This window comes from Pinus tabuliformis, chromosome J, assembly GCF_031772625.1.
Source record: "Pinus tabuliformis cultivar Carrire ecotype Pingquan chromosome J, CPIR1, whole genome shotgun sequence".
NCBI classification, from domain to species: Eukaryota; Viridiplantae; Streptophyta; class Pinopsida; order Pinales; family Pinaceae; genus Pinus; species Pinus tabuliformis.
The window spans coordinates 1072562008-1072586824 of NC_142295.1; the positions used below are offsets into that span (position 1 = coordinate 1072562008).

Sequence of the window (24817 nt, forward strand, 5' to 3'; positions counted from 1 at the left end):
GCCGATAATGATAAAGCATGCATACATGGGTTTTACAGGCCCGATAACATAACTGGATATATCTATGTGAGTTCTGTGCCCGATGGCTGTGTATGCTCCCGATAGCTCCCGATAGGCTCCCGATAGGCATATATGGCTTTTTTTACTGCATTTTCTCCTCTGATGGCTCCTCTTGTAGCTCCTCTTGCTCCAGTGTGGCTCCTCTGGCTTGTTGAAATATTAATTTCACCTGCGCATTTTTTTCTTTCAAAAATAGCTGAAGAAAACCACCAAGCTCATCGAACCGCTTTTGCTGTGAAAGTGGTATTCCGTAAATCTCACCCGATGCAATAAAATTTTGCCACGTGTCAACTGTACTTTTCACAAAACCACTTTCTATCGGGACGTAACATTCGTTCTGTTTGGGCGAGCGATGATCGTTGGATTAATATGAAGACTGTTCGTCGTCGGATCAAAGTCAAAGCTGGGTACGGTCAGAAAAATTCCCAACATGGCTTGGTCTGCTCCTATGTGTCTCCTCTTGCTCCTCTTGGCTCCGTCTGCTCCTCTGATGGCTCTGTATCATCCTATTGAATATTTCCATATTGACATCAATGACAATCTGTGTCCAACATTTCTTCCTTTTCTACATATATATGTTCTAACTATCGGGATATTTTTCCATTCTTTCATAGAGAATACCAACTTCCTTCCTCTTTTGACTGTAGGGCAAGTTAACCTTGAATTATATGAGGGTAGTGTGTGACTGAGGAGAAAAGAGCGTTGGTGATTGGGATGGTTGGTTGAGTGGGTATCATGAGTATCATTTTGTCCTTGGGATGAGAGAAGAGTCATAGTTTTCCCTTGTGATGTCCTATGTCACATGGTGTGCTTTATATGATGTATTTAATGTGTTATTTTTATGTGTTTAATGATTGTTTAACTATGTTGTTCTCCTTATACAAGATAATATGTGTTATGCATGGTGAATATGATGTTAGGCCATTATGTCTTCTCATATGCAGGGGATGGTCAATGCATAGTATTTGAAATATTAATGATTATATGAGTATTAGATATTAATGCATGGTATTTTATATTTGACAGGTGTTTGACAAAATAACCAAAAAGAGATGAGGTTTCATGGATTGTCATAATTGCAAAATACACCCAAAATGGGTATTGGTAAAAGAAATTAAAAAACTTTGGCCAAACATTACAAGCGAGAATGAAGCCAAACCATTTTACTATTGCTATTGTCATTGATGTTTGTTCCAATCTAACAGTCATGGAAATTGGAAATCAACTCCATTCTTTTGTTATCCAAAGTGGACTTTGCTCATATCTCTATTAGAAATGTCATTGTTGACATGGATGAAAAGTTTGGAAGTTTGGGAGATGCTTTAAATGTATTTGATGAATGTGAATGTGAGATTGCATCATGGAATGCATTAAATTAAAAATGGAGCATTATGGGTGACCTTCTGTTGGCATTATGTCTAAAGTGTTGTCCTTGATGGCAACCTATACAGGTGATGGATCACAGTACAACCAGTCAGTAGCAAAGATTAATGAGTAGCCTCTCAGATTGGAAGAAAATAAGGGGTACGCAGGTACACCTTACAGAAGGTGCGTACACGCAGGTCTATCTTACATAAAGTGCGTACATACCCGCAGTTATCCCGTTCATGAAGTGCGTACCCCCAGTTCACTTACTTCAAGGCAGAGAAAAGCACACGTGGGGTTTCTTATGTTTAACCCTTGGTATTTAGCCGACGGTATTGTGTTATTATGGTTTTGGCCCGTGGTATTGATCCATGATTTGAGGAAGAGCTTGCCTATATAAAGCAAAGGAGATCATTTGGCTTGAGTATGCTTTTGGGTTGAACATCTTATGGGAGCTAGATCTGAAATACTATGATCTCTTGGGAGTAATGTCTAGATCTAAATAAGGCGAATCTACTGATGGGTTGAGATCTCTTCGGCGCATGATCAGATCTGTAGATCTGACAGTCTGGGTTATTCTTGAAGTCTTGAAATTATCTATACCCGCAGGTACGCAAGTGCAGTGAAAGAAAAGTGCGGAGATACGCAGGCGCAGAAGTGCTGCAGGTGCGCAGATACGCAGGCCCAGAAGCGCTGCAGTTGCGGAGGTGCGCAGGAAGTTCAGTGGACACAGAGCATAGGTATGCAGGAAGTCTTTGAGGCATAGTGCGTGGGTACACAGGTGCTCAGTTGAGAACAGTGCGTACTGTACGCAGGCATTACATGGGTGAAGCTTCGTACTTCTCTTGAAATATATTTAGCTGTCCATGTTTATCATTGCTATGTTCTGGGTTTTGAAGTGATGTCTGGTTTCTGATATTATGACAGTATTCTGAGAAGTGATAGAGTATGTTTCAGTTTTGATAGATGAATGGATCGGGTTCATAATGACTTATCTTCATGTGATCTGATGGACTAGATCTGGTTGATGACTCACTTGTATATGTATGGATCTAGTGCTTGGGTGATTCAGAAGCTTGTTTATGTTGTTGTTGGGTCCAGTATGAAAATTGGATGAAATGTGGCCTTTCAGATTATGTGTTGTGCTTCAGTGTATCCAGTCTAAAAATTGATGAAACGTGGTACCTGGAGGAGAGAAGATTGTAGGTCAGCACCTACGTACTAGTATCTAAGCTAGTACAAGAGCTAAAGGAAATCTTTGGAGCAATGTAGCAGGTAGCAGCCTGCGTACTAGTAAATGGATCGGCTAGTACAAGAGCAAAGGGGGTTGTAGCTCCTGTACTGGTATAAGACTGCACCAGTACAAACATTGTAAAAGGATTTTCTTATTAAGAAGAAGATTGAGATGACTTGCAGCAGGTGGTTTTCTCCCGCATTGGGTTTCCACCTTATATCATGGTGTTCATGTGTGTGCCTTATGTGTGATGATCTATTCCATGTTACTGCATCTGTTAACTGATAATATGATTGATAATGTTCTAATGCACTCATTGAAGATCAATTAATTTAATCATAAGAAGTTGTGGAAGTAGCATATATGAATCTGATTATGGAAATGGAAAAAAATTTATTAATGTGATAATACTGATTCACCCCCCCCTCTCATTATTATTTCCAACAATTGGTATCAGAGCAGGTCCTTTGATAGAAGCTTGATCGCTTGAAGGAGATCCGTGGAACAATGGGAAAGAAGCTTAAGAAGAAAGCACCTAAGAAAAAGAAGGCATCTCAGAAGAACTATGACAGTGGGAGAATCGATTGGGGATTAGGCATAAGAAGCTCTTCAGATTCAGAATCAGATTCAGAATCATTATCAGGTATGAATGTGTTATCCTCTGATGTTCCAGCTATATTTCCTTGTGAAAGAGATGGAAGTGATAGTGAAACTACTGAACTTGTTCTTATGGGTGAACAAGAAAGATATCAAATAGAGGCAGAATTTAAAAGGCTGACAGACAAAATTAGAGATCAACAAGATCTATTGAACAAAAGGGAATGTGACTTCAAAGAAGAGGCTACCAAACTAAAGGCCCAACTAGAAGAAGGAAACAAGGTAAGAAAACTACTCAAGGACAAGGAAGACCAATGTCAAAAATTGCAGCATGAAGTGACATCATTAAGAAAAGAAGTCAACGAAAGAAGCACAACCATCAAGAAACTCAAAAATAGATCCAGCTACTATGAAACTCTTGAAGCTACAATCCTCTCACTAAAGGAAGATCTTGAAGAATCAAAGAAGCAGAATGAAGATCTACATCAAGAAATTGAAAAACAAGACAACGAAGTCATCAGCTTAAAATCCCAGCTGGAATGTGCCTTCCAAGTTTGTCAAATGCAGCAGGATCTGAATGAAGAACAAGAAAAGGAGATTCTCAAACTAAGGGAACAAATGGAAGAAGGAAGAAAAGCTGAAGAAGATTTGAAAAGGCGATCTCTTGAAAAGGAAGAACAGCTTCAGGTTGAGGTAAATATCTTGAAAGGTAAAATAGAAGAAAAGGATAAGCTTTTACGATTTCAAGATAGCTCTAAAGTCTTGGATGATATTCTTAATAGTCGAAGGTCTCCTGCTATAAAGACTGGTCTTGGTTTCTATGAATCTATCGAAGGTGAGTCTAGTTCACAAGGTGAGGCAAGGAACTCTAAAGAGAAATCTAAAATGATCAATGAAGAAATGAAAGATCAATCTCATCATCAACCAAGGAAAGAGATTCCTCAAAGAAAATCCTTTACTCCTCCTATGAATAATTTTGAATGTTATGTATGTCATAATCTTGGACATGTTGTAGCTAGATGTAGAAGAAGAAGGGTTCAAGATCATTATGCAGAAAGGTCATCTCAATCAAGGTACTTTTATGGATATTGCTTTGCTTGCAATATGTTTGGTCACAAAGCTGCTGATTGTTACAGGAGGAATATGAAACATGTAAGATGTTATGCATGTGACAAGCTTGGACATATAGCTAAGGAATGCAGGAACAAAGTGTGGGCACCATATCAAAAGGAGAAAATGTCATCATCACACTTTAAGATATGGAGGAAAAAGGAAGTACAGTCAGAAAAAGGCGGCACAGCACAAAGTACAGACAAACCAAAATCAGAGGGAGCTGAAAGTACAAAACTTCAGTGTCCTGAATCTCATATGCAAACTCCATGAAGGAAAGTCGCGTATATACGCGAGTTGGATACTGCACAATCGCGTTTATGATTGTTTGAAGAAAGGCAGTAGGAAAAGTGAAGTTGATCTATGAAGTATGATCTCTCGAGCACAAAATCAGATCTGGGCATCTGACTAACTGTGGCACACTGGTGAACTGTCAATTCGGCCCTAATCAGAAGTATGCAGGTAATGCACAGAGAATGTGCGAGGGTACGCAGCGAAGAAAAAGCGCCAATGCGGAGGTATGCAGTACGACAAAAGAAGAGGTGTGGAGCAAGCTCGGAAGTACACGGCGCGATAAAGGAAAACCTGCGGAGGTACATAGAAGTACGCGGCGCGATAGAATCAAAGGCTGCGTGGGGTACGCGGCGAATATGATGAAACAGCTGCGTGGGTACGCGCTGTAGTAGAAGACTGTCTGCATATATGCGCAGTGCAGTAGAAGGCTCTCTGCGGGTAGACGCAGGGAAGCAGAAGGTAAAGTGAGTAGCGACGCAGGACAGATAAAGAAAAACTGCGTACCTGTCTTAAGGCATTTATTGGCTGACTTTTTGATAAGATCTGACAGATGGCACCAATTTAGGGGGAGAATATGTTCTTAATGCATTGTTGGCATTATGGTCCTTGGTGATGATGCTTATGATTCATCTTGCTATAGTTATGAGTTGTTCACATGGTTCTTGGATCAGATTTATGGTTGATTCTCTAATGGTGCTTGCATGGAGTCTTTATTATTCTTGGCACATATATGGATGAGGATTATTGTTGGAGACATGATGATGATGAGATCTTACCTATATGATGATAGGTTGTTTCGTACATATGTTGATTGATGTAGATGCTTCCTTTTGATGGCTCTTGGTTCATGTAGATCTGGATGGTTATGAATGAGTTGATGCAGAAGTACCTTACTGTTGATAGATACTATGAAGCAGATCATACAGTGTTGTTGCTAATGTTTATCTTAGGTGATTGGTCTTTACTCATGATGTAATAGTGGGTCTCTATTGTAACGGCCTAAGTTTCCCCACTATGCCTGGGATGAATGATGTTATCATATGTAAACTTTTGATGTATCACCATTGTGATGAATGTAAGTATTGAGTCTTTTGGTGATAGGAAGGTCATTTATGATATAGAGTCATGTAGAACATCTTTTTGCAGACCTTGCTTACAGTCAAGGGGAGCTTGAGCATGAACAGCACTATATAGCATAGCAGACATCTCAGCTTGTTCTCATAAAGACCATGATCAGATTGGTGTACCATGGCATATACAAAGGGGGGAGCTCATTCAGAGATTTCAGCAGATCTGGTTTATAGTCAAGGGGAGCATGTTCTTAGGGGGAGCATAACCCTTTGCCCTTGATGTCAAAGGGGGAGAGTGATTTGGTGTTGTTGCCATCAAGTCCAAAGGGGGAGATTGTTGGCATTATGATGCATGTGTTGTACTTGATGGCAACCCTCTCATAGAAGATCATCTCACTTGTATACATTCAGATGAATCCACAGAAGAGATGGATGTAGGACAGTTCAAAGGGATCAGATGACAGTTCACAAGTAAGCTTTGCCATCAAGTCCAAAGGGGGAGATTGTTGGCATTATGGCTAAAGTGTTGTCCTTGATGGCAACCTATACAGGTGATGGATCACAGTACAACCAGTCAGTAGCAAAGATTAATGAGTAGCCTCTCAGATTGGAAGAAAATAAGGGGTACGCAGGTACACCTTACAGAAGGTGCGTACACGCAGGTCTATCTTACATAAAGTGCGTACATACCCGTAGTTATCCCGTTCATGAAGTGCGTACCCCCAGTTCACTTACTTCAAGGCAGAGAAAAGCACACGTGGGGTTTCTTATGTTTAACCCTTGGTATTTAGCCGACAGTATTGTGTTATTATGGTTTTGGCCCGTGGTATTGATCCATGATTTGAGGAAGAGCTTGCCTATATAAAGCAAAGGAGATCATTTGGCTTGGGTATGCTTTTGGGTTGAACATCTTATGGGAGCTAGATATAAAATACTATGATCTCTTTGGAGTAATGTCTAGATGTAAATAAGGTGAATCTACTGATGGGTTGAGATCTTTTCGGCGCATGATCAGATCTGTAGATCTCACAGTCTGGGTTATTATTGAAGTCTTGAAATTATCTATACCCGTAGGTACGCAAGTGTAGTGAAAGAAAAGTGCGAAGATACATAGGCACTGAAGTGCTGCAGGTGCGCAGATACGCAGGCCCAGAAGCGCTGCAGTTGCGGAGGTGTGCAGGAAGTTCAGTGGACACAGAGCACAGGTACGCTGGAAGTTTTTGAGGCATAGTGCGTGGGTACGCAGGTGCTCAGTTGAGAACAGTGCGTACTGTACGCAGGCATTACATGGGTGAGGCTTCGTACTTCTCTTGAAATATATTTAGCTGTCCATGTTTATCATTGCTGTGTTCTGGGTTTTGAAGTGATGTCTGGTTTCTGATATTATGACAGTGTTCTGAGAAGTGATAGAGTATGTTTCAGTTTTGATAGATGAATGGATCGGGTTCGTAATGACTTATCTTCATGTGATCTGATGGACTAGATCTGGTTGATGACTCACTTGTATATGTATGGATCTAGTGCTTGGGTGATTCAGAAGCTTGTTTATGTTGTTGTTGGGTTCAGTATGAAAATTGGATGAAATGTGGCCTTTCAGATTATGTGTTGTGCTTCAGTGTATCCAGTCTGAAAATTGATGAAACGTGGTACCTGGAGGAGAGAAGATTGTAGGTCAGCACCTACGTACTAGTATCTAAGCTAGTACAAGAGCTAAAGGAAATCTTTGGAGCGTTGTAGCAGGTAGCAGCCTGCGTACTATTAAATGGATTGGCTAGTACAAGAGCAAAGGGGGTTGTAGCTCCCGTACTGGTATAAGACTGCACCAGTACAAACATTGTAAAAGGATTTTCTTATTAAGAAGAAGATTGAGATGACTTGCAGCAGGTGGTTTTCTCCCGCATTGGGTTTCCACCTTATATCATGGTGTTCATGTGCGTGCCTTATGTGTGATGATCTATTCCATGTTACTGCATCTGTTAACTGATAATATGATTGATAATGTTCTAATGCACTCATTGAAGATCAATTAACTTAATCATAAGAAGTTGTGGAAGTAGCATATATGAATCTGATTATGGAAATGGAAAAAGTTTTATTAATGTGATAATACTGATTGACCCCCCCCTCTCAGTATTATTTCCAACACCTTCTTGGCCATGCTAGGCAACTGGATGGTGCTAAGGATTTTATAAATAAATGTGGTTTGAGATTAATGCTTTGGTATGGTAGACCTTGTTGTCACCATGAAAAGTACATGGAAATTTGGATGTAGAGAAATAAGAAAAATAACATATTCTCATGCATATGCTTCCATCTTATATGTGTGTGTTTTAGATGACAAGTGTATTATCTTGCAAATGTGAGAAAAAAAAGGATGAAATGCAAAGGAGTCAAACATAAGACAGGATGCAACTAAATTTGAGCCTAAAATAAGGATCATCAACTCTTTTGTAAGATAGATCACACCCATAGTCAGAGGATATATATGCAAAGTTGGAGATATGAAATGAACAATTAAGGGATTTAGGGTACTTCCTTGCTACAATATTTGTCTTGCGTGAAGTAGATGAGTATAAGAAGGAAACCATCCTTTCGCTCATAGTGATAAGCTATCAATTACATTTGGTGTTATGAAGAAATGCCAAGGACACCTATATGTATCATCAATAATATTTTTATGTGCAATGATTGTCATAGTGCCACCAATAACATTTCCAAGATAGTCTCAAAAGATATATTTGTGAGAGACAAACGATTTTCATTGATTTAACGATAGCGTGTGTTTATGTGGAGATTACTAGTGACATTCTTGCATAGAGTGCAGACTAAATTAAAGCATTGAATGGATTAGTAAACCAAAACCAAAAATCATGGAGAAACCACTTTAGAGACAAGGATAAATGTCTCAATCTAGATGCTAGTACCTAAGGGTGTCTTCTCGTACAAAATATACAAAAAGTGTTTGTACTTCTCAATAATATAATAGGGTGAAGATCCTTGAATTATATGGATGAGTCTCTCTATGACACTGTCATTAATGGAATTCACAACAAAGAGAAATTTGATATTTCTATCGAAGTCTACAATCAAATAGAAAAGGAAAGCATATTGGCATTATGGCACAGGTTTGGAGCTATGGCACAGGTGTTGTCCTTGATGGCAACACTCTTTGGTGACAGATCTCAGTTCAGGCTTTCAGAATGAAGGAAAAGTTATATACGCAGGTTCATCTAGACAAAGCCGTGTATGCAAGCAAGTTAGACGATGCAAAGGCGCGCATGTGTATACATGCACTTTCACGCAAGGAAAAGCGTGTACATGTTGGAGAACTTACTTTTGGTCCATGGTATTTAGTCCTTGGTAATTGAACCTATGGTTTTGGGCCATGGTATCTCGTCCAGAGTGTTGATCCCAAGTATTGGGTCCATGGTATTGTTTTGTTATGGTTTTGGACCGTGGTATTGTGAAAGGCCTAAGTCTATAAAAGAGGAAGGAAATCATTTGGCAAAGCATTATTAGAATTATTGAATATCTGATAAAGGGCTAGATCTGGAATATTGGTTATTGGGTTATGCTACAGATCTGGATCTGAATAAAGAAGGAACCTGAGCGAAAAGAGAGGGATAGGTTCTATTGATGGGTCATAATCTTAAGGCTTGAATAATAATATCTTTGTATGATTTTGATCCGTTATATGTGGCGCATGCTTGATCTATAAATCTAGTAATCTGGGTTAATTAAGGTCTAAATATTTGAAATTATCCTTTATAGATCTGTACGCAGGTTCAGTGAAGTGAAGGCGTGTATACACGCTGGTTTTGTAAGTAAAAACAGCGTATACGCAGGTTTCTAGTAATTGAAGTAGTGTACATCTCTTGAGTTGTGTTCTAGTGCAGTGTTCTGGGTTCAGAATTTGGTGTGTGATTACTGTTACTGTGTTCTGGGTACAGCTGTCAGAGAAGTATCTACTTGATTCAGTTCTAATTGGTGAAAAGGAGATTGTTTGATGCATAAATTCTTGATGATTGATTGATGTTCATGGATCCAGTCTGAAAATTTATGAAACGTGGTCCCTGGAAGAAAGAGAAGGTTGTAGCCTTCAGTAGGCCAGCACCTACGTACTAGTAAGTTGGCTAGTGCAAGAGCAAAGGGGGTTGTAGCTCCCTTCCAGGAGAAGCTGGAGAACGAGAGAGAGTTGTAGCTCTCTGCAGGTTGCAGCCTGCGTACTGGTAAAGGACTGCACCAGTACATTGTAAGAAGAAGTTTCTAATTAAAATAAGATAGAGACGAATTGCAGTAGATGGTTTTCACCCACATTGGGTTTCCACCTTATATCTTGTGTTCTTGTGTGTGATTGTCTTCAGCTCTATTTTACTGTTTCTGGTTACTGTTTATTTGATTCTGATACACAGAATAATGATCAACATCTGTAAGATAAATTAAATTATAAGTCTGCATTATATATGCGGGTTTCCTTCTCTGTAGTTGCGTATATATGCAGTTTTATCTAACTGAAGTAGTGTATATGATCTGGGTTTAAAAAAGGAAATAATTGACTTGCTAATACTGATTCACACCCCCTCTCAGTATTATTTCCAACAATTAGTATCAGAGCAAGTCCTTCTGAAGAAGCTTGATCGCTTGAAGGAAGATCCATCATCATGAGCAACTACGAGAGAGAAGCATCAATCATGCCACCAATTTTTGATGGGACCAACTTTGTCTATTGGAAGGTAAGAGTTACAGCCTATCTTCAATCTCTTGGTACAGAAGTCTGGGATATCATAGATACAAGGTACACTTTTCCTTCAACAACTCCTACAGATCCGGCTGGTAAGAAGCAATATGAAACAAATGCAGAGGTTGTCAATACTCTATTAGGATGTCTATCTCAATCAGAATTCGTCAAGGCTATGCAGTATAAATCTGCAAAAGAAATGTGGGACAAGATTGTTTTGAGCTATGAAGGAGATGAAAAGGTAAAACGAGCAAAACTTCAAACCCTCAGAATTCAGTATGAAAATCTTAGAATGCACAATGTTGAAAGTGTGGCTAAATATTTTCTTCGTGTAGATGAGATTGTCAATTGTATGAAAAAATTAGGTGAAGAAATAAAAGAGTCTGTTGTGGTTGAAAAGGTTCTAAGATCTTTGTCCCCTAAGTTTGAATCTAAAGTTTCTGCAATAGAAGAAAAAGAGAATCTACGAAACCTTACCATGTCACAACTGCACGGAATTCTGACTGCTTATGAAATGAGGAAAGGAGGACCATCAGACAGGAAAGAAGTTGCTTTCAAGGCTTCAGGCAAAGGAGATCACTATGAGTCAGGACACGTGTCAGAAGAAGAGGAAGAATCAAATTTTATCAAGAACCTTCAACGGGGTGCTGGAAGATTCAGAGGTAAGTTACCTTTCAAATGCTTTGCTTTTGGAAGAGTTGGTCACTATCTTGCCAAATTTCCTCATAAGGATAAGATTGACAAGGGTAAGGAACCTGTTAGATGGAACAAGAAACAAAATAAATAAGAAAAGCTATTACACTCATGAAGATAGTGATGGACTTTCAAATAGTGACGAAGATGAACAAGGTAATAAATATAAACTTTTAATGGCTTTTGAAGATGATGATTTTGTGGATGCTATAGATGAAGAAAGTCTTTATGAAGAGATTTCTAGACTCAAAATTTGTTTAGAAGAGAAGAATGTGATCATAGATACTCTACAATTACAACTTACTGAAAAGGAAAAACATCATGAAAAGTTAGAATGTGAAATTGTGGGACTGAGAAAAGAGATTGAGAAAAAAAAAGCTCTTAATCTTAGATTTGTTAAAGGATCTGACAAGTTAGATGAGATTATCAAAGTGCAGCGCTCTCCACTAATCAAGATAGGTCTGGGATATAATGAAGAAACAACTCAAGCGTAGAAATCATCTACCTCCAAGAGTTATCTTGATGCTGCAAGGAGAAGTGAAGAAAGACCCAATGGAAATCACCAGGTAAATCGAGGGAAATCTACTTTAAGGACAAATAGAAGCTACAACCAGCCACAGGTAAAACCTTCTCAATTTGCCTCAAGAATGGATGTCAATAGGAACTACAATCATTTGGCTGGTAGATTTGATAAACACAGGAGTTTCTTCAATGGCCAATGTTTTTCTTGTCATAACTTTGGTCACAAAGCAGCTCAATGTGTTGCCTATAAGACAATCATGACTAGAGAAGCTCATAAACAGAAGTATGACTGGGATCATGAAAAGGACTTACAACAACTTCTCTGCTCTTGAAAATGAAATAGAATGTTCTATTTGTAACAATTTCGGTCATGAAGATTCTGAATGCAGGAGCAGGTTTCGGAAGACAACTCAAAAGGAGCAAGCCTCAAGTGCCAAATCATGGAGAATAAAAGAACCACAACCAGAAAGATGTGGTATAGCCTTATATGCGGAAGGGCAGGAAAATCAATGGTACATTGACAGCGGATGTTCGAAACATATGACAGGTGATAAAGAAAAACTTCAGTCATATAGTGCCTTAGAGAAGGAGAAGAAGGTTTCTTTTGGAAATGACACCCCTGCTGTCATAAAAGGTAAAGGTTCTATTCAGTTGAAAGAAAGGGTCAAAGATGGAAATGTCATGTATGTTGATGGCTTAAAGCATAATCTATTAAGTGTCAGCCAGATGTGTGATCAAGGAACTGAGGTAATATTTCGATCAAATGGATGTAGTGTTCGTGATCTTGATATAGGAAAAACAGTGATCAAAGGCGTAAGGACTCCAAATAATTTATACATATTCAAAAAAGGACAACATCAATGCTATCTGAGCAAGAATGATGAACACTGGCTATGGCACGGAAGATTGGGTCATCTTAGTTTCTCACAGATAAGGAAAGCATGCAAATACCAGGCAGTTCGTGGTCTTCCAGACATCAAAGTCCCAGACAATACAATATGCAAATCATGTCAGTTTGGCAAGCAAACCAGAACTAACTTCCCCGAGAAGGAAGGATCAGCCAGCAGGCCGCTTGAACTTGTCCATACTAATGTATGTGGTCCAACTAGGAAAAGGTCACCTCGAGGAGAAGAATACTTTAATTTATTCATTTATGACTATTCCAGGATGTGTTGGATAGGACTTATGAAGCACAAAGACGAAGCCTTTGAAAAGTTCAAATCATTCAAAGCCTTGGTGGAGAACGAATCAAATCACAGATGTTGGCATTATGAGACAAGTGTTGTCCTTGATGGCAAATCACACTGATGACAAATCATAGTGCAGAAGGATAGCAGCAAGGAATTGATGATCAGTCTACAAGTATGAAGAAAAATATATACACGCTGGTTCACTATATACCACGTCGCGTATACAAGCAGGTTCACTATATACCAAGTCGCGTATACGCAGGTTCGCTATATACCAAGTCACGTGTACACGCAGGTTTTCTTCAGTAAAAGAGCGTGTATGTCGAAAACTTATCTTTGGTCCATGGCGGTTATTCCTTGGAAGTTGTGCCTATGGTTTTGGACCATGGTGTCTCGACGGACGTGTTGATCCCTAGTTTTGAAGTTGATGGTATTGTGTTACTATGGTTTTGGCCCGAGGTATTGAGCAAGGCCTAAGGCTATATAAGGAGAAGAAGATCATTAGGAAAATGTATTGGAAAAATCTTGAACATCTGATGAAGTATTAGATCCAGTGTGCAGGTTATGGGTTGATGATGCATTACTTGATCTGAGCTAAGGAGAGATCTCACCGGTTGATGGAGAACAAGATCTAAGGAGAGATCGGGATCAAATGGTTTGAAATGAACTATCTTTATATGGTTGATTATGCTTATTCTAGATCTGCATACTGACGCAAATAATGTTCTATAAGTGTTATAGTATGATTGATGTCTGGTACAACTGCAAAGTTATAAGGGAATATTTTTAGATCTGTACGCGGGTTGGCCTTGGAAAAAGGGCGTATACACGCAGGTTGGGTTCATCCAAGTAGCGTGTACATTGTAAAGCTTGATATTTGAAGTTGCAGATGGATCTGATGGTTATTGCAGAGTTCTGTGTCTGCTCTGTGTTCTGGTGACTGTGTTGTTGACAATGTTTCAGTGTTTTAGTGTTTCAGTGATCAATGATGCAGGTTGTACTACAATGGTGATTGTCTTATGGATCCAGTATGAAAATGTATGAAACGTGGTCCCGGGTAGATCGTAGGCCGGCACCTACGTACTGGTAAACATATCAGCCAGTACAAGAGTAAAGGAGTTGTAGCTCCCTTCCAGGAGCAGCTAAAGAACAAGTAAAGGTTGGAGCATTCTGTAGGCAGGCACCTACGTACTAGTAAATGGATCGGCTAGTACAAGAGCTAAGAGGGTTGTAGCCCTCTGCAGGTTGTAGCCTGCGTGCTGGTAAAGGACTGCACCAGTACATTGTAAAAGAAGTTTCTTATTAAAGGAAGATAGAAACAAATTGCAGCAGGTGGTTTTCACCCACATTGGGTTTCCACCTTATATCATGGTGTTCATGTGTGTGCCTTATGTGTGATGATCTGTTCTATTATACTGCACCTGTTTACTGTTAATATGGGTAATAATGTTCTGATGCATTTACTGAAGATAAGCTAACTGAATCATAAGATTACTGCATGTACGCTAGTTGCCCTTAACAAAGTCGCGTGTATACGCTGATATCCTTAACTGAAGCTGCGTGTATGAATCTGAGTATGAAATTGAAAAGTTTTATCTGATCTGATAATACTGATTCACCCCCCCCCTCTCAGTATTATTTCCAATAACAGAATCAAATGCCTCAGGTCTGATTGAGGAGGAGAATTTACCTCGAATGAATTTTCGATTTTTGTGAAGAACATGGAATAAGAAGGGAATTCTCTACAGCTATGACTCAGCAAAATGGAGTAGTGGAAAGGATGAATAGAACGGTTCAACAAATGGCTCATGCAATGCTTGATGAGTCTGGAACTCCCGCAACCTTATGGGGTGAAGCCGAATTTGCTGTAGTTTTTATTCTCAACAAGACAAATGTCCGGGTGAACAGCACTAAAACTCCTCATGAGCTCTGGTATGGTGAGACTCCTTCAGTAAAATATTTTAAAATTTTTGGAAGCAAATGCTATATTAAAAATAATGATGAAAATCTTGGTAAGTTTGTACCTAGAGAAGATGAAGGCATTCTCCTTGGTTATTCTCCCCACAACAAAGCATATAAGTGTTACAACAAAAGACTTGGAAGAATTGTTGATAGCATTGATGTAGTGGTTGATGAAGAAGGAAACATTCCTAGGCAAGTGAATTCTGAAGATTTCGAAGATGATGAGGACTATCCTTCAACATAAAATCAGACTTATGATGAAGAATAAGCTCAAGAGGCACTAGAAGAACAGATAAGAATAGAAGATAAGACTCCATCCAGGTACGTTCAGAAGAATCATCCATAATCTCAAATTTTGGGGTAGAAAGAGGCAAGTATACAAACAAGAAGAACAATTGCAAAAGCCTCAAGCTATTTGGCTTTTCTCTCCTCCAATGAACCACAAAATGTAAAAGAGGCATGCAAAGATGAATGCTGGGTCAAGGCAATGGATGAAGAACTTGAGCAGATCGAAAAGAATAACACTTGAGAGTTGGTTCCTAGACCAAAAGATAAGAATGTCATAGGGACAAAATGGATCTTCAAAAACAAGTTGAATGAAAATGGGGAAGTGATTAGAAATAAGGCCAGACTTGTATGTAAAGGGTATGCTCAACAAGAAAGAATAGACTTTGAAGAAAATTTTGCTCCCGTTGCTAGAATTGAGACCATCAGAATGTTCCTTGCTCTCTCTAGCTTTCAGAAGTTCAAAGTATTTCAAATGGACATGAAATCGGCCTTTCTGAATGGAGACTTAGAAGAAGAAGTGTACATTGAGCAACCAAATGGTTTCATTCTTGGGAATGATCCAAACCTTGTATGCAGACTAAAAAAGGCTCCCTGTGGTCTTAAACAGGTTCCAAGGGCCTAGTTCTACCGTTTGGACAAATACCTTCATCAACAAGGTTTTTCAAAAAGATCAGCAGATAACAATCTTTATATAAAAATTGAAAATGACAAATTGCTAATACTTGTTGTGTATGTAGATGATATTATCTTTGGCAACAATGAAGAAGCTATGAGTCAAAACTTTGCCTTGTTAATGCAGAAAGAATTCGAAATGTCATTACTTGGAGAGCTGACATATTTTCTTGGTCTACAAATCCAACAAAATGAAGGCAGTATCTTTTTGTCACAAACCAAGTATCTCAAGCAAATATTGAAGAAATATGGCATGGAAGATTCGAAACCAGTATGTACCCCTATGGTTACAGGATGTAGCCTCAGTGCAAATGATGAATCAGCAGCAGTCCATCAACCAACCTATAGATCCATGATTGGAAGTCTACTTTATTTGACAGGTACCCGACCATACATCATGCATGTAGTGGGAATGGTTGGAAGATTTCAGGCAAATCCAAAGGAAACTCATCTTCAGGCAGTGAAGAGAATTTTCAAGTATCTTCAAGGAACTCAAAACTATGGCTTATGGTATCCGAGAGATACAGATCTCACTCTTCATGCGTATACAGATGCAGATTGGGCTGGAAGCATGGATGACAAAAAGAGCACAAGTGGTGGTGCATTCTTTATGGGTTCCAGATTAGTATCTTGGTTCAGCAAGAAACAAAGTTCGATTGCTTTATCTACAACTAAAGCGAAATATGTGGCTGCTACATCTTGTTTCACTCAACTCCTTTGGATGATGCAAACCTTGTAGGATTTTCAAATCACTTGTACACCATCTATCTCCATCTTATGTGATAATACAAGTGCAATCAGCATTTCAAAAAATCCTGTCATGCATTCAAAGACTAAGCACATACCGATCAAGTATCATTTTCTCCGGGAACAAGTGTTGGAACAAAAGGTCAAATTGGAGTACGTTCCCTCCAAGGAACAAGTTGCTGATATTCTCACCAAACCACTGCCCAGGGAAACTTTTGAATAGCTTAGACATAAGCTGGGAGTAGTTGATGCATCATCTTGCTGGTAAAACCTGTCTGTTTCAGAGAAAAATGGGTGTACGCGAGTTGCCTGAGGAGGATCCATGTACATACGCTGGTTTATACAGATATAGTTGCGTATATGGAGGCTTGATGGATATTAGTATTGACAGGCTTTGGTTGAATATAGTCTTATATGGGTCTGACAGAGACCATCTGGCACAGGTTCAGGGGGAGCAGATAAACTTCTAATGATGCATTGTTGGCATTATCTTAGAAGCTTTTGAAAACTGTTGTTGGTTTCAGGTGGAACAAATGCAGAGGGAGAACAGAAGGAAAACATGGTTGCTGATCTGAATGGTGATTGACAGATGCTGCTGATATCAGTTATTGGTGCCTTTCATAAGTCTTGCTCCAGATATTTCGTCTCTATTTCATGTATCTCTTTTATGGTGTCAAGGTCATGTAACGACCTATTTTGGTTTCCCCACTATGCCTGGGATGAAGATGTAATGTACTTGGTTGTCATATGTAAATTTCTGATGTATCCCCACTTGGTTGGGTGATGGATGTATGTATTAAGTCTTTTGGTGATAGGAAGGTCTTTTATGATGTATAAGTCATGGTTCTTCTTGAAGAACATCTTTTTGCAGATCTTGCCTACAGTCAGGGGGAGCATGGTTAGCACAGCAGGGCAGAGATTTCAGCATGTACTCAGGGGGAGCACAACCCTTTGCCCTTGATGACAAAGAGGGAGAATGACCTTGAGGATTTTGGGGTTGCCATCAAGTCCAAAGGGGGAGATTGTTGGTATTATGGCATAGGTTTGGAGCTATGGCACAGGTGTTGTCCTTGATGGCAACTCTCTCTGGTGACAGATCTCAGTTCAGGCTTTCAGAATGAAGGAAAAGTCATATACGCAGGTTCATCTAGACGAAGCCATGTATGCACGCAGGTTAGATGATGCAAAGGCGCGTATGCGTATACATGCACTTTCACGCAAGGAAAAGCATGTACATGTTGGAGAACTTACTTTTGGTCCGTGGTATTTAGTCCTTGGTAATCGAACCTATGGTTTTGGGCCATGGTATCTCGTCCAGAGTGTTGATCCCAAGTATTGGGTCCATGGTATTGTTTTGTTATGGTTTTGGACCGTGGTATTGTGAAAGGCCTAAGTCTATAAAAGAGGAAGGAGATCATTTGGCAAAGCATTATTGGAATTATTGAATATATGATAAAGGGCTAGATCTGGAATATTGGTTATTGGGTTATGCTGCAAATCTGGATCTGAATAAAGAAGGAACCTGAGCGCAAAGAGAAGGATAAGTTCTATTGATGGGTCATAATCTTAAGGCTTTAATAATAATATCTTTGTATGATTTTGATCCGTTATATGTGGCACATGCTTGATCTATAAATCTGGTAATCTGGGTTAATTAAGGTCTGAATATTTGAAATTATCCTTTATATATCTGTACGCAGGTTCAGTGAAGTGAAGGGGCGTATACACGCTGGTTCTGTAAGTAAAAACAGCGTATACGGAGGTTTCTGGTTATTGAAGTAGTGTACATCTCTTGAGTTGTGTTCTAGCTGCTTCTGTTTGATTGGTGCAGTGTTCTGGGTTCAGAATTTGGTGTGTGATTACTGTTACTGTGTTCTGGGTACAACTGTAAGAGAAGTATCCACTTGATTCAGTTCTAATTGGTGAAAAGGAGATTGTTTGATGCAGAAATTATTGATGATTGATTGATGTTCATGGATCCAGTCTGAAAATTTATGAAACGTGGTCCCTGGAAGAAAGAGAAGGTTGTCGCCTTCAGTAGCCCAGCACCTACGTACTAGTAAGTTGGCTAGTGCAAGAGCAAAGGGGGTTGTAGCTCCCTTCCAGGAGAAGCTGGAGAACGGGAGAGAGTTGTATCTCTCTGCAGGTTGCAGCCTACGTACTGGTAAAGGACTGCACCAGTACATTGTAAGAAGAAGTTTCTAATTAAAGGAAGATAGAGACAAATTGCAGTAGGTGGTTTTCACCCACATTGGGTTTCCACCTTATATCTTGTGTTCTTGTGTGTGATTGTCTTTAGCTCTGTTTTACTGTTTCTGGTTACCGTTTATTTGACTCTGATACACAGATTAATGATCAACATCTGTAAGATAAATTAAATTGTAAGTCTGCATTATATACGCGGGTTTCCTTCTCTGTAGTTGTGTATATACACAGTTTTATCTAACTGAAGTAGCGTATATGATATGGGTTTAAAAAAGGAAATAATTGACTTGATAATACTGATTCACCCCTCCTTTCAGTATTATTTCCAACAAAGCATACTGCCAAGTATTAATAAGCACATGTCATTCCTGAGATGACTCATGAAATTGGAAGAAAACTTGGAGCTAATAATCCTGTCAACAATATTTTTTTTTTAAGTTTGGCTTGTGATTTAATTTGAAATATATTGATTCCTTGTTTGTGTAAGCATGATAAATATGAGGAGGCATCCATTCTTCTCCTTGAAATGGAGAACTGGAGCATTCGACCAGATACATTTATGTTCAAGTCACCAATTAAACAACACTAAAAAAATTGTCGTATATTGATATTTTGACTAGAGTTTGATATCTCATTATGAAAAATTCATCAAATTTATTTATGATGAAGGAAAGATACAAGAATCATCAACAATATTGTGGGAATTGGAATTATCTGAGAGTCAAGCTACTTATATTTCAACTTTATAAATTATGTGATGATAATGAACCTAAAACAACCTCCATGTCAACAACTAATACATATGGTAAAGTATACGAACTCTATTATCAAGCTTTATAAGGAAGGTAGGATGCAAGATGTTTTGATGCTTCTGATGACATGGTTGAAAAGGTACCAATGCCAAATTTAACTTATAGTGTCCTCATTAGTTCAATTTGCACAAATGATAGGCTACAAGCAACAAACAAGGTAATGAAAGAAATGCTAGTACTTCCCATCCATATCACTTCAGTGATGCACACAACAAATTGTGAAAAATGTCTGAGTGGACATATTCTCATTCATTTTGAGGAATATGTGCTTAAGTTGTATTAGGTTTAGATCTTTTGCACTTGACTGAGATAATGAACAAAGGGAAGAGTGTACAACACTTCCACAGATTCTTTGTGTGATGTCAAAGTCTTATTTAATGATCATCACCTTATTTTCATTGGTATGTGGCATGCTTACGGAAATAAATAAATAAATATTTATATTCATTCATGACTTTAAAATGGGATAAATTTTAGGCCCTTACCTAGTAGTTGAAGCTGACACAGACTAATATCCCCCGATTCACTTGAAATCATAAGTAGGCACTGGAATGTTGGGCTAATAAAAAATCTCCAAAGCCTCAACCTTATCACCACCACTACTATGTTGTGATTCTTATTTCTTGCCCTCAAAAAGCCCTTTAAATCCTCCAAACCAAGAGCTACTCTCCCATGGTTTGAGTTGGCTCAACCCCAGGACCCCCAATATTGGCCAGCATGTGTCCATAGCCTTAAAACCTTGGAATAAAACCCTACATATTAGGCACATCTTCAAACATCGGTAGAAATTGTTGCTACACACTCAAAATCATATTTATCATAATCCCGACACCCTCTATCAAGGCAAGCAAAACAACACCAAATATAGCGAACCTAGTGGCAACCTGGGTCCCTGTCGCATTTGAAGAAACCCCCTAGTGGCAGCTATGGCGATTATAGAATTCAAGGGATCCTCTTTTTGCCTAATGTATGCCACCGAGCAATCAAAAGTCGAGAAAAAACCACCTCATACTGTGAAGCTTCCACCAATGCAAGGGGCGTTCAACCTCACACCATGTGTGCCACCAAGATACATTCAACCTTCCAGGAATTGTAAATTCCCTTCATCAAATGGAAGATTGATAATCCCACGGCCCCCATGCCACAATCAATTAGGAAAATAAATTTCCAATGCAAGTTTAATCTTCATAATGGATACAGGGTTTTAAAGGGGATGATGCTAGATACGAGTCGTCAGAGATTGAGCATAATAGCTACCTCTCAACCCTGGCATCGAAGCTAACAGAAGCCCATATTATGCAATGAAACCCCTGACCTAAGGTTGTGTTTCTCAAAGAAACTTCAAGAGAAAAACACAAATATACTCACACTTTCTATTACATTAGTTGAGCCAATTCTCACCTTTTCCAAGCCATTTTCCTACAAGATGACTAGAAAAAATAAGTTGTCAAACTGATTTCCATTTGGATTTATGTAAAATTTGTCAAGCCAGGTAAGAACTAAACACACCGTCATCATTTTACTAGACTAAGGCCTAAAAAAATTATTTGATGGGAAAATAAGAGGCATCAATCCTATAGCCAACAAGAGATTGAAATGATCAGAAATGTTGTTGGCCACGACCATCTGAGCAGATATTTCGAGAAATTCCACCCTGTATAAAGTTTTTCTCACCAAACTAGAGCCCCACCATTGTGGCTGGCTTGCAACGTGGAGGTGTTTGTTTTCCTATTTATATATTTTATGGTATTCGAACCTAGTTCCACTAGATTGCACGGCCTTCTCATTAGAGCTCGACCTGTTTTTGGTCCAACACCTCTGAAATATGTGAAATTATTCATGGGAATGTCAATTGGTTATGTGTCAAACTTCCCACCAATGTCTCTGATTTAATTCCCTTCTAGCAAGACCATGTACAAAGACCAAAATCTTTCATTTGAGGTAATTATTTAAGTTTAGACTTGTATGTAATTATTCTATTTTGTTGTGGGTGTAAAATCGTAGAAAAAATGATGATTTTAAGATACTTCATCATAATATCGATGAACGCGGGTGAATTAGACCAAACAAAATGGGATTATTCTTGTAATTTTTTACGGTATAGCCAATGTTATTCATACTATTTTATCAAAATTTATTTATATATGTAGTAGTGGCACTACTACTTAGTGAAATTTCGGTGCCAATTGTTGGGTTGTGTTATATTCTTTCCACGACTAGCCCACGTAGTTAACGGGGGGGTTAGAGGGAGGGCAGAGCCCCCCCTTCGTTGCATCGAATGCAGGGGGGTCGTAGGGGGTTTGAGGGGTGCAGGTAACCCCCCTCTATGGGGTCTAGGGTAGCGCCTCAGAAAATTTTGTTTTTGGGACCCTATATTAGGTTGGGCGGACCTACCTATGGTTTTGTGCATATTTTTCGCACATGGTTTTGGACGCGATGGTTTTCGGTCCATGGAATTGGATGCTTTGGCATGTATAAATATGTATTGTAACATTAAAAGGAACATAATAAAAAATCAATCTAGTAGTCCCGATTTTGGGATCCAGGGGAAATATCTGTGTATATGTGTTTTATGTGTTATGCTCTCGCATCGTTTATTTTTTGTGTTTTAGAATTCACATGCAGGTAATTTCTGTACAGGGTTAAAACCTACATTTGGTATCAGAGTTTTTCTTGGCTTCAAGGGGATTCCTTTGTTGCTGAGGGGTTTCTCTCGGGCCTGTGGTAGACCCTGTTTAGTGGGGGATCTGCGAGATCGATTCTTGTGGTGAAAAGAAGATGGCAAGAAGTGGAAAGATAGAGATGGATAAATTTAATGGTCATAGTTTTGAGTTGTGGAAACTCAATATGGAGGATCTGTCAGTGGATCGCGGTAGATCCAGGTACTAAACGAACGGGAGTGTTCGATGAAGAATGGAAGAAGTTGGATCGGAAGGAAAAGAGCACAATATGATTATGTGTCTCAGATTCAATATTGCTGAATGTATCAGGGGAAGATACGACGAAGGCTTTGTTTGACAAGTTAGGGACTTTGTACCAATCTAAGTCTTTGGTGAATAAACTGTTCCTACGGAAAAAGTTGTATAACTTGAGGATGAAAGCTGGAGACTCGGTGACAGAGCATCTGAACACATTTAATACTGCGGTAAGTCATTTATTATCTATTGATATTAAAATTTCAGATGAAGATAACTGCATCAATTTGTCATGTTCTCTACCAGATTTGTGGCATAGTTTGGTTATTGCAATAGATAGTAATACAACTGCTTTGCAGTTTGATGAAATAGTCATCCTTGCTGACGAAGGAGATGAGACGGAAAAATATGGAGAGCCAGAATGGTGATGCCTTGTCTGTACGAGGACGGTCCTAGAACATAAACAAAAATAAGTCATCGAGTGGGAGACCTAAATCTAGAGGGAGATCTAAATCTCCAGGAAAACTTGTAAAGGTGGTGTGCTAGAAATGCGAAAAGGAAGGGCATTACAAAAGGGATTGTAAATATAAAGCTCCTGATATAGGAAAGGGATCTGATGATGATCCTTCTGCAGAGGTGAAAACCACCTCAAATGAAGGTGGGGATGTGTACTTGGCTTCTTCAAGTACACATATAGATCATGAGTCATGGTTGATTGACTTAGGTATTGTTGAAAATAGCAACAAGAAATGCTAAAAATAACACTACTATAAATAGCAATTTGGGTACTAGTGTTGGATTGAGCAATAGGGAATGAAAAATGGAAGTGCTAAAAATAACATTTCTATTTTTAGCAGTCCAGGATGGATTCCAATTTTAGTCAGTCCCTGGACTAAAATAGGAAGTAAAATTCGAATTTGAACTTAACAACTATTTGAAAATAAATTAATTAATTCTCCATGAGTTAATTAGTTATGAAAAATCAAACATGAAGTCTATGTGAGAACATGCAACAGTTTATCTATTAATTGAGGAATTTATCCATCAGTTAAAGAGATAAGGATGAGTTCTAATTTGAGTAGTAGTCAGTTGACTCAGTTAACTGAGTCAAGTCCAGTTAGATTAATTTAAACAGTTTGTTTAAATTAATGTAAGTTCAGTTAGTTAATGCATTCTTGCATATAACTACTGCACTTCAGATAATTGAATATTCTCTCATGAATAACTCATGCATGTCAGTTCAGACAGAGACCCAATTGAGATCAAATGATGGACAGTGTACTACCAGTTGGATGAATTTTTCCTATAAAGGAAGCTCATCCATGGAGATGGATTTATCTAATTCAGGATTGCGAAGTTGGATCAGAGGTTAGTGAGTGTGTGAAGAGGCCAATTCACACAAGTGCAAGCACTGGACCCCAAGGAAAATTGCGCAAAGAAATAGGAGGCTTGGAGGGCAAAGAAGAAGGTTTGAGAGAGGCCTTTGACTATCTATGAGCAGCAGAGGGATTGTATAGAGAGAAGGATAGCTTGTGAGTTGATTCTTTTTGTAATCCAAACTATATTTCCACTTGTATGATAATACAAAGTTGGGGTTTTAGGCTGAGGATTTCCCCGGGTAAATTCTTCTGAGTTATGTGATTGATTTCTTCTTATCAGTTATATGTGTTCAATTGAACTTGCTCAATTTGATTAAGCTTCCGCATAATTGTTTGTAGAAGTGGATCAAGTATTTTGGTTTAGTATATTGCATTATCAAGAGATCTATAGTGGGAATTTCTACAGGTGCATCCTTTCACTTCACTCCCCATAGAGAGTGGTTATGCGAGTATGAGAATTATGATGGTGGTGATGTCTTCTTAGAGGATGATAGGAAGGCTAGAATCATTGGTCACAGAAAAGTAAAGTTGTCGTTGCAAGGTGGAAGGGTTAGAACACTTATGGGTGTTCTGCATATTATCTGATTTTTGTAAGCAAGTTGGATGATGCAAGTGTAAAAACAGTGTTCAATAAGGATACCTGCAAGATGGTTTGGGGAGCACTAGTATTGATGCGGGGAGTTCGGATTGGAACTCTGTACAAGCTTCAAGGTAGCACTATTTTTGATGGGTGCAACAGCTCTGTGGTTCCTCAAAGTAGAGCAGAAAATCTAGTGGTCTCTGGAGAGAAGACCATGTTGTGGCATCAAAGGCTTGGACATATTGGAGAGAAGGGCCTTCGAATACTTCATGGTAAGGGTATGGTAGAAGGTATGAGTAATAGCTCTCTGGATTTTGATTTCTGGGAAAATTGTGTATATGGGAAGCAAAATCGGGTGATCTTCCCCTCTAGTGGTAAGAGGGC

The 24817-nt window shown here is 38.9% G+C and overlaps 2 pseudogenes; both read right to left on the minus strand.

The window, feature by feature from the left end:
* The window catches only part of LOC149230657 (26S proteasome non-ATPase regulatory subunit 1 homolog A-like), a 33919-nt pseudogene extending 13948 nt beyond the window's left edge, over positions 1–19971 (minus strand).
* A 147-nt stretch (positions 19972–20118) lies between these two features.
* On the minus strand, positions 20119–20699 carry LOC149230658 (mitochondrial import inner membrane translocase subunit TIM17-2 pseudogene; annotated as a pseudogene).
* Between the last annotated feature and the right edge of the window lie 4118 nt (positions 20700–24817).